The sequence below is a fragment of the Oncorhynchus keta genome, unplaced genomic scaffold, assembly GCF_023373465.1.
Source record: "Oncorhynchus keta strain PuntledgeMale-10-30-2019 unplaced genomic scaffold, Oket_V2 Un_scaffold_515_pilon_pilon, whole genome shotgun sequence".
Classification (NCBI taxonomy): Eukaryota; Metazoa; Chordata; class Actinopteri; order Salmoniformes; family Salmonidae; genus Oncorhynchus; species Oncorhynchus keta.
This window is the reverse complement of record NW_026290954.1, coordinates 607714-619087: the sequence shown is the minus strand read 5'-3', so window position 1 is coordinate 619087 and position 11374 is coordinate 607714. Positions and strand designations below refer to the sequence as shown.

The window sequence follows — 11374 nt, the reverse complement described above, 5'->3', positions numbered from 1 at the left end:
CCATTAGCTGTCCTCTACTCTATGATGTAATAACATCCTGTTTCCATTAAGCTGTCCTCTACTCTATGATGTAATAACATCCTGTTTCCATTAAGCTGTACTCTACTCTATGATGTAATAACATCCTGTTTCCATTAAGCTGTCCTCTACTCTATGATGTAATAACATCCTGTTTCCATTAGGCTGTCCTCTACTCTATGATGTAATAACATCCTGTTTCCATTAGACTGTCCTCTACTCTATGATGTAATAACATCCTGTCTCCATTAGGCTGTCCTCTACTCTATGATGTAATAACATCCTGTTTCCATTAGGCTGTCCTCTACTCTATGATGTAATAACATCCTGTCTCCATTAGGCTGTCCTCTACTCTATGATGTAATAACATCCTGTATCCATTAAGCTGTCCTCTACTCTATGATGTAATAACAACCTGTCTCCATTAGGCTGTCCTCTACTCTATGATGTAATAACATCCTGTTTCCATTAGGCTGTCCTCTACTCTATGATGTAATAACATCCTGTTTCCATTAGGCTGTCCTCTACTCTATGATGTAATAACATCCTGTCTCCATTAGGCTGTGGGATGTAATAACATCCTGTCTCCATTAGGCTGTCCTCTACTCTATGATGTAATAACATCCTGTCTCCATTGAGGGGTGGGGTTCTGACTCTATGATGTAATAACATCCTGTTTCCATTAGGCTGTCCTCTACTCTATGATGTAATAACATCCTGTTAAGGTGATTGGTTGGATGGACTGAGAGTAGCTGAGGGGTGGGGTTAAGGTGATTGGTTGGATGGACTGAGAGTAGCTGAGGGGTGGGGTTAAGGTGATTGGTTGGATGGACTGAGAGTAGCTGAGGGGTGGGGTTAAGGTGATTGGTTGGATGGACTGAGAGTAGCTGAGGGGTGGGGTTAAGGTGATTGGTTGGATGGACTGAGTAGCTGAGGGGTGGGTTAAGGTGATTGGTTGGATGGACTGAGAGTAGCTGAGGGGTGGGGTTAAGGTGATTGGTTGGATGGACTGAGAGTAGCTGAGGGGTGGGGTTAAGGTGATTGGTTGGATGGACTGAGAGTAGCTGAGGGGTGGGGTTAAGGTGATTGGTTGGATGGACTGAGAGTAGCTGAGGGGTGGGGTTAAGGTGATTGGTTGGATGGACTGAGAGTAGCTGAGGGGTGGGGTTAAGGTGATTGGTTGGATGGACTGAGAGTAGCTGAGGGGTGGGGTTAAGGTGATTGGTTGGATGGACTGAGAGTAGCTGAGGGGTGGGGTTAAGGTGATTGGTTGGATGGACTGAGAGTAGCTGAGGGGTGGGGTTAAGGTGATTGGTTGGATGGACTGAGAGTAGCTGAGGGGTGGGGTTAAGGTGATTGGTTGGATGGACTGAGAGTAGCTGAGGGGTGGGGTTAAGGTGATTGGTTGGATGGACTGAGAGTAGCTGAGGGTGGGGTTAAGGTGATTGGTTGGATGGACTGAGAGTAGCTGAGGGGTGGGGTTAAGGTGATTGGTTGGATGGACTGAGAGTAGCTGAGGGGTGGGGTTAAGGTGATTGGTTGGATGGACTGAGAGTAGCTGAGGGGTGGGGTTAAGGTGATTGGTTGGATGGACTGAGAGTAGCTGAGGGGTGGGGTTAAGGTGATTGGTTGGATGGACTGAGAGTAGCTGAGGGGTGGGGTTAAGGTGATTGGTTGGATGGACTGAGAGTAGCTGAGGGGTGGGGTTAAGGTGATTGGTTGGATGGACTGAGAGTAGCTGAGGGGTGGGGTTAAGGTGATTGGTTGGATGGACTGAGAGTAGCTGAGGGGTGGGGTTAAGGTGATTGGTTGGATGGACTGAGAGTAGCTGAGTGGTGGGGTTAAGGTGATTGGTTGGTTGGATGGACTGAGAGTAGCTGAGGGGTGGGGTTAAGGTGATTGGTTGGATGGACTGAGAGTAGCTGAGGGTGGGGTTAAGGTGATTGGTTGGATGGACTGAGAGTAGCTGAGGGGTGGAGTTAAGGTGATTGGTTGGATGGACTGAGAGTAGCTGAGGGGTGGAGTTAAGGTGATTGGTTGGATGGACTGAGAGTAGCTGAGGGGTGGAGTTAAGGTGATTGGTTGGATGGACTGAGTAGCTGAGGGGTGGGGTTAAGGTGATTGGATGGATGGACTGAGAGTAGCTGAGGGGTGGGGTTAAGGTGATTGGTTGGATGGACTGAGAGTAGCTGAGGGGTGGGGTTAAGGTGATTGGTTGGATGGACTGAGAGTAGCTGAGGGGTGGGGTTAAGGTGATTGGTTGGATGGACTGAGAGTAGCTGAGGGGTGGGGTTAAGGTGATTGGTTGGATGGACTGAGAGTAGCTGAGGGGTGGGGTTAAGGTGATTGGTTGGATGGATGGACTGAGAGTAGCTGAGGGGTGGGGTTAAGGTGATTGGTTGGATGGACTGAGAGTAGCTGAGGGGTGGGGTTAAGGTGATTGGTTGGATGGACTGAGAGTAGCTGAGAGGGTGGGGTTAAGGTGATTGGTTGGATGGACTGAGAGTAGCTGAGGGGTGGGGTTAAGGTGATTGGTTGGATGGACTGAGAGTAGCTGAGGGGTGGGGTTAAGGTGATTGGTTGGATGGATGGACTGAGAGTAGCTGAGGGGTGGGGTTAAAAGCTCATGATCTTTAATATTTACACAATGTATAATTACTATCTATCCAGATGTAATGTATATCAAAATAGCAATTTACTTTATTCTTGCTATGTAACTACTATAAAGTAAAAAAAAGAAAGAAAAAGTTCTGTATGTAAAATGTGTGTAGAATGTAACAACAAAAGAAAAAGCTGTAAAAACAAAGTGTATCTTGTCCTCCGAAGAGGACAGGAGAAAACTGCAACAACAATCAATCAAACAAATGCCTCAGGTCCTGTAGCTCAGTTGGTAGAGCATGGCGCTTGTAAAACCAGGGTAGTGGGTTCGATCCTCTCTGCCCAAGAAAACACAGAATGTATGCACACATGACCTTTGGATAAAAGCGTCTGCTAAATGGCATATATTTATTTATATATTTATGTATTTATAAAGCACAAACTTCGATAAAACATCAGTCCCTGATATCTCAAAGTGCTTTGATAAAACAAAGTCCCAGACCTAAAACCCCAACAGCAAGAAATGCAGGTGTCCCTGACCTCTCTGCCAGAAGCACGGTGGCTAGAAGAAAAACTCCAAGGGCCTAGTCCCTGACCTCTCTGCCAGAAGAAAACAAAACTCTTTGAAGAAAAGGGCCTCAGTCCCTGACCTCTCTGGAACCAGGCTATGTGGGGTGGCCAGTCCTCTTCTGGCTGTGCCGGGTGGAGATTATAACAGAACATGGCCAAGATGTTCAAATGTTCATAAATGACCAGCATGGTCGAACAGAAAACAACTGTGATTTGACCTCAGTCCCTGACCTCTCTGCCAGAAGAAAACACAAACTCTTTGATAAAACAAGGGCCTCAGTCCCTGACCTCTCTGCCAGAAGAAAACACAAACTCTTTGATAAAACAAGGGCCTCAGTCCCTGACCTCTCTGCCAGAAGAAAACGCAAAATCTTTGATAAAACAAGGGCCTCAGTCCCTGACCTCTCTGCCAGAAGAAAACACAAACTCTTTGATAAAACAAGGGCCTCAGTCCCTGACCTCTCTGCCAGAAGAAAACACAAACTCTTTGATAAAACAAGGGCCTCAGTCCCTGACCTCTCTGCCAGAAGAAAACTACAAACTCTTTGATAAAACAAGGGCCTCAGTCCCTGACCTCTCTGCCAGAAGAAAACTACAAACTATTTGATAAAACAAGAGCCTCAGTCCCTAAACCTAGCAGAGGAGGTATGGTCATGATGCTTCAGAGTCGTAAATGCATAAATGACACCGTTGCTGTGTCCCAACAGTCCTTTATAGCTTCCTCTCTCTCATCCCTGTCCCTAGTGACCACTGACAGGTGAACGATAGGAAGAGTCAGGAGAGTGTCTTATAGGCTCCCACTACACTTTGCTTGGTGTGTTTTACTGTTCATTTATGTTTGATCAAAACATTCAACTTTTTATCCTATTTTCTATTCATTGAGATAAATAAATAAATCAATAAAACAATTGTAGAGCGGTGAATCTGTAAGTAAGCAATTCGTTGCACTGTACTACATGTTAATCAAGTGAGAATGACTCATTTTTATTTTTATTTATTTATTTTAACCTTTATTTAACTCGGCAAGTCAGTTTAGAACAAATTTTTATTTTCAATGACGGCCTAGGAACAGTGGGTTAACTGCCTGTTCAGGGGCAGAACGACAGATTTGTACCTTGTCAGCTCGAGGGTTCAAACTTTCAACCTTCCGGTTACTAGTCCAACGCTCTAACCACTAGGCTACCCTGCCTCCTCTACACTCTAACCACTAGGCTACCTGCCGCCTCTACACTCTAACCACTAGGCTACCCTGCCTCCTCTACACTCTAACCACTAGGCTACCTGCCGCCTCTACACTCTAACCACTAGGCCACCTGCCACCTCTACACTCTAACCACTAGGCCCCTGCCACCTCTACACTCTAACCACTAGGCTACCTGCCTCCTCTACACTCTAACCACTAGGCTACCTGCCACCTCTACACTCTAACCACTAGGCTACCCTGCCTCCTCTACACTCTAACCACTAGGCCACCTGCCACCTCTACACTCTAACCACTAGGCTACCTGCCGCCTCTACACTCTAACCACTAGGCCACCTGCCACCTCTACACTCTAACCACTAGGCTACCCTGCCACCTCTACACTCTAACCACAAGGCTACCTGCCGCCTCTACACTCTAACCACTAGGCTACCTACCTCCTCTACACTCTAACCACTAGGCTACCTGCCACCTCTACACTCTAACCACTAGGCTACCCTGCCTCCTCTACACTCTAACCACTAGGCTACCTGCCACCTCTACACTCTAACCACTAGGCTACCTGCCACCTCTACACTCTAACCACTAGGCTACCTGCCTCCTCTACACTCTAACCACTAGGCTACCTGCCACCTCTACACTCTAACCACTAGGCTACCCTGCCTCCTCTACACTCTAACCACTAGGCTACCTGCCACCTCTACACTCTAACCACTAGGCTACACTGCCACCTCTACACTCTAACCACTAGGCTACCTGCCACCTCTACACTCTAACCACTAGGCTACCTGCCACCTCTACACTCTAACCACTAGGCTACCTGCCACCTCTACACTCTAACCACTAGGCTACCCTGCCGCCTCTACACTCTAACCACTAGGCTACCTGCCTCCTCTACACTCTAACCACTAGGCTACCTGCCACCTCTACACTCTAACCACTAGGCTACCTGCCTCCTCTACACTCTAACCACTAGGCTACCTACCTCCTCTACACTCTAACCACTAGGCTACCTGCCACCTCTACACTCTAACCACTAGGCTACCTGCCACCTCTACACTCTAACCACTAGGCTCCCTGCCACCTCTACACTCTAACCACTAGGCTACCTGCTACCTCTACACTCTAACCACTAGGCTACCTGCCACCTCTACACTCTAACCACTAGGCTCCCTGCCACCTCTACACTCTAACCACTAGGCTACCTGCCACCTCTACACTCTAACCACTAGGCTACCTGCCACCTCTACACTCTAACCACTAGGCTACCTGCCACCTCTACACTCTAACCACTAGGCTACCTGCCACCTCTACACTCTAACCACTAGGCTACCTGCCACCTCTACACTCTAACCACTAGGCTACCCTGCCTCCTCTACACTCTAACCACTAGGCTCCCTGCCTCCTCTACACTCTAACCACTAGGCTACCTGCTACCTCTACACTGTAACCACTAGGCTACCTGCCGCCTCTACACTCTAACCACTAGGCTACCTGCCACCTCTACACTCTAACCACTAGGCTACCTGCCTCCTCTACACTCTAACCACTAGGCTACCTGCCACCTCTACACTCTAACCACAAGGCTACCTGCCACCTCTACACTCTAACCACTAGGCTACCTGCCTCCTCTACACTCTAACCACTAGGCTCCCTGCCTCCTCTACACTCTAACCACTAGGCTACCCTGCCACCTCTACACTCTAACCACTAGGCTACCCTGCCTCCTCTACACTCTAACCACTAGGCTACCCTGCCTCCTCTACACTCTAACCACTAGGCTACCCTGCCTCCTCTACACTCTAACCACAAGGCTACCTGCCACCTCTACACTCTAACCACTAGGCTCCTGCCTCCTCTACACTCTAACCACTAGGCTACCCTGCCTCCTCTACACTCTAACCACTAGGCTACCTGCCACCTCTACACTCTAACCACTAGGCTACCTGCCGCCTCTACACTCTAACCACTAGGCTCCCTGCCTCCTCTACACTCTAACCACTAGGCTACCCTGCCACCTCTACACTCTAACCACTAGGCTACCCTGCCTCCTCTACACTCTAACCACTAGGCTACCCTGCCTCCTCTACACTCTAACCACTAGGCTACCCTGCCTCCTCTACACTCTAACCACAAGGCTACCTGCCACCTCTACACTCTAACCACTAGGCTCCCTGCCTCCTCTACACTCTAACCACTAGGCTACCCTGCCACCTCTACACTCTAACCACTAGGCTACCTGCCTCTACACTCTAACCACTAGGCTACCTGCCACCTCTACACTATAACCACTAGGCTACCTGCCACCTCTACACTCTAACCACTAGGCTACCTGCTACCTCTACACTCTAACCACTAGGCTACCTGCCACCTCTACACTCTAACCACTAGGCTACCTGCCTCTACACTCTAACCACTAGGCTACCTGCCACCTCTACACTCTAACCACTAGGCTACCCTACCACCTCTACACTCACTAACCACCACTAGGCTACCCTGCCTCCTCTACACTCTAACCACTAGGCTACCTGCCACCTCTACACTCTAACCACTAGGCTACCTGCCACCTCTACACTCTAACCACTAGGCTACCTGCCACCTCTACACTATAACCACTAGGCTACCTGCCACCTCTACACTCTAACCACTAGGCTACCTGCCTACCTCTACACTCTAACCACTAGGCTACCTGCCACCTCTACACTCTAACCACTAGGCTACCTGCCACCTCTACACTCTAACCACTAGGCTACCTGCCACCTCTACACTCTAACCACTAGGCTACCTGCCACCTCTACACTCTAACCACTAGGCTACCTGCCTCTACACTCTAACCACTAGGCTACCCTGCCTCCTCTATACTCTAACCACTAGGCTACCTGCCACCTCTACACTCTAACCACTAGGCTACCTGCCTCCTCTACACTCTAACCACTAGGCTACCCTGCCACCTCTACACTCTAACCACTACGCTACCTGCCACCTCTACACTCTAACCACTAGGCTACCTGCCACCTCTACACTCTAACCACTAGGCTACCTGCCACCTCTACACTCTAACCACTAGGCTACCTGCCACCTCTACACTCTAACCACTAGGCTACCTGCCACCTCTACACTCTAACCACTAGGCTACCTGCCACCTCTACACTCTAACCACTAGGCTACCTGCCACCTCTACACTCTAACCACTAGGCTCCTGCCTCCTCTACACTCTAACCACTAGGCTACCTGCCACCTCTACACTGTAACCACTAGGCTACCTGCCGCCTCTACACTCTAACCACTAGGCTACCTGCCACCTCTACACTCTAACCACTAGGCTACCTGCCACCTCTACACTCTAACCACTACGCTACCTGCCACCTCTACACTCTAACCACAAGGCTACCTGCCACCTCTACACTCTAACCACTAGGCTCCCTGCCTCCTCTACACTCTAACCACTAGGCTACCCTGCCACCTCTACACTCTAACCACTAGGCTACCCTGCCTCCTCTAACACTCTAACCACCACTAGGCTACCCTGCCTCCTCTACACTCTAACCACTAGGCTACCTGCCACCTCTACACTCTAACCACTAGGCTACCTGCCGCCTCTACACTCTAACCACTAGGCTACCTGCCTCCTCTACACTCTAACCACTAGGCTACCTGCCTCCTCTACACTCTAACCACTAGGCTACCTGCCACCTCTACACTCTAACCACTAGGCTACCTGCCGCCTCTACACTCTAACCACTAGGCTACCTGCCACCTCTACACTCTAACCACTAGGCTACCTGCCACCTCTACACTCTAACCACTAGGCTACCTGCCACCTCTACACTCTAACCACTAGGCTACCTGCCACCTCTACACTCTAACCACTAGGCTACCTGCCACCTCTACACTCTAACCACTAGGCTACCTGCCACCTCTACACTCTAACCACTAGGCTACCTGCCTCCTCTACACTCTAACCACTAGGCTACCTGCCACCTCTACACTCTAACCACTAGGCTACCTGCCACCTCTACACTCTAACCACTAGGCTACCTGCCACCTCTACACTCTAACCACTAGGCTACCTGCCACCTCTACACTCTAACCACTAGGCTACCTGCCACCTCTACACTCTAACCACTAGGCTACCTGCCACCTCTACACTCTAACCACTAGGCTACCTGCCACCTCTACACTCTAACCACTAGGCTACCTGCCACCTCTACACTCTAACCACTAGGCTACCTACCACCTCTACACTCTAACCACTAGGCTACCTGCCACCTCTACACTCTAACCACTAGGCTACCTGCCACCTCTACACTCTAACCACTAGGCTACCTGCCACCTCTACACTCTAACCACTAGGCTACCTGCCACCTCTACACTCTAACCACTAGGCTACCTGCCACCTCTACACTCTAACCACTAGGCTACCTGCCACCTCTACACTCTAACCACTAGGCTACCTGCCACCTCTACACTCTAACCACTAGGCTACCTGCCACCTCTACACTCTAACCACTAGGCTACCTGCCACCTCTACACTCTAACCACTAGGCTACCTGCCACCTCTACACTCTAACCACTAGGCTACCTGCCACTCTACACTCTAACCACTAGGCTACCCTGCCTCCTCTACACTCTAACCACTAGGCTACCCTGCCACCTCTACACTCTAACCACTAGGCTACCCTGCCACCTCTACACTCTAACCACTAGGCTACCTGCCACCTCTACACTCTAACCACTAGGCTACCTGCCACCTCTACACTCTAACCACTAGGCTACCTGCCACCTCTACACTCTAACCACTAGGCTACCTGCCACCTCTACACTCTAACCACAAGGCTACCTGCCACCTCTACACTCTAACCACTAGGCTACCTGCCACCTCTACACTCTAACCACTAGGCTACCTGCCACCTCTACACTCTAACCACTAGGCTACCTGCCACCTCTACACTCTAACCACTAGGCTACCTGCCGCCTCTACACTCTAACCACTAGGCTACCTGCCTCCTCTACACTCTAACCACTAGGCTACCCTACCACCTCTACACTCTAACCACTAGGCTACCTACCACCTCTACACTCTAACCACTAGGCTACCTGCTTCCTCTACACTCTAACCACTAGGCTACCTGCCTCTACACTCTAACCACTAGGCTACCTGCCTCCTCTACACTCTAACCACAAGGCTACCTGCCACCTCTACACTCTAACCACTAGGCTACCTGCCTCCTCTACACTCTAACCACTAGGCTACCTGCCTCCTCTACACTCTAACCACTAGGCTACCTGCCACCTCTACACTCTAACCACTAGGCTACCTGCCACCTCTACACTCTAACCACTAGGCTACCTGCCTCCTCTACACTCTAACCACTAGGCTACCTGCCACCTCTCTACACTCTAACCACTAGGCTACCCTACCACCTCTACACTCTAACCACTAGGCTACCTGCCACCTCTACACTCTAACCACTAGGCTACCTGCCGCCTCTACACTCTAACCACTAGGCTACCTGCCACCTCTACACTCTAACCACTAGGCTACCCTGCCTCCTCTACACTCTAACCACTAGGCTACCTGCCGCCTCTACACTCTAACCACTAGGCTACCTGCCACCTCTACACTCTAACCACTAGGCTACCCCAACGCCCCAAATTAATGACTAATAAACAAACGTGAACTTGAGTTTTCGTTTTAAACGTTCAAATCAGCGTTACATGGAGGAAAGGCTATGATGAGAGGAACATCCCTGTTACATGGAGGAAAGGCTATGATGAGAGGAACATCCCTGTTTCTTGGAGGAAAGGCTATGATGAGAGGAACATCCCTGTTTCTTGGAGGAAAGGCTATGATGAGAGGAACATCCCTGTTACATGGAGGAAAGGCTATGATGAGAGGAACATCCCTGTTTCTTGGAGGAAAGGCTATGATGAGAGGAACATCCCTGTTACATGGAGGAAAGACTATGACGAGAGGAACATCCCTGTTACATGGAGGAAAGGCTATGATGAGAGGAACATCCCTGTTACATGGAGGAAAGGCTATGATGAGAGGAACATCCCTGTTGAGAGGAACATCATGGAGGAAAGGCTATGATGAGAGGAACATCCCTGTTTCATGGAGGAAAGGCTATGATGAGAGGAACATCCCTGTTTCATGGAGGAAAGGCTATGATGAGAGGAACATCCCTGTTTCATGGAGGAAAGGCTATGATGAGAGGAACATCCCTGTTTCATGGAGGAAAGGCTATGATGAGAGGAACATCCCTGTTACATGGAGGAAAGGCTATGATGAGAGGAACATCCCTGTTTCATGGAGGAAAGGCTATGATGAGAGGAACATCCCTGTTTCATGGAGGAAAGGCTATGATGAGAGGAACATCCCTGTTTCATGGAGGAAAGGCTATGATGAGAGGAACATCCCTGTTTCATGGAGGAAAGGCTATGATGAGAGGAACATCCCTGTTACATGGAGGAAAGGCTATGATGAGAGGAACATCCCTGTTTCATGGAGGAAAGGCTATGATGAGAGGAACATCCCTGTTCATGGAGGAAAGGCTATGATGAGAGGAACATCCCTGTTACATGGAGGAAAGGCTATGACGAGAGGAACATCCCTGTTACATGGAGGAAAGGCTATGAAGAGAGGAACATCCCTGTTTCATGGAGGAAAGGCTATGATGAGAGGAACATCCCTGTTACATGGAGGAAAGGCTATGATGAGAGGAACATCCCTGTTTCTTGGAGGAAAGGCTATGATGAGAGGAACATCCCTGTTTCATGGAGGAAAGGCTATGATGAGAGGAACATCCCTGTTACATGGAGGAAAGGCTATGATGAGAGGAACATCCCTGTTTCATGGAGGAAAGGCTATGATGAGAGGAACATCCCTGTTACATGGAGGAAAGGCTATGATGAGAGGAACATCCCTGTTTCATGGAGGAAAGGCTATGATGAGAGGAACATCCCTGTTTCATGGAGGAAAGG

The 11374-nt window shown here is 49.6% G+C and overlaps 1 long non-coding RNA gene across 7 annotated transcripts; it reads right to left on the bottom strand.

Moving 5' to 3' along the window:
* Nucleotides 1-4357: 4357 nt before the first annotated feature.
* LOC127928962 (uncharacterized) lies at nucleotides 4358-9954 on the bottom strand. 7 transcript variants are annotated; one of them, XR_008133012.1, is made up of 5 exons: nucleotides 9869-9954; nucleotides 9610-9737; nucleotides 7978-8393; nucleotides 4789-5432; nucleotides 4423-4467 (listed from the first exon to the last, which is right to left on the bottom strand). It is a non-coding gene; the product is annotated as an uncharacterized LOC127928962 (long non-coding RNA). The 7 variants fall into 7 exon arrangements; XR_008133011.1 differs by lacking the exons at nucleotides 9610-9737; nucleotides 9869-9954 and adding an exon at nucleotides 5850-6205 and having other exon boundaries at nucleotides 8010-8784; XR_008133009.1 differs by lacking the exons at nucleotides 4423-4467; nucleotides 9610-9737; nucleotides 9869-9954 and adding an exon at nucleotides 4358-4402 and having other exon boundaries at nucleotides 7978-8784.
* Nucleotides 9955-11374: the final 1420 nt, after the last annotated feature.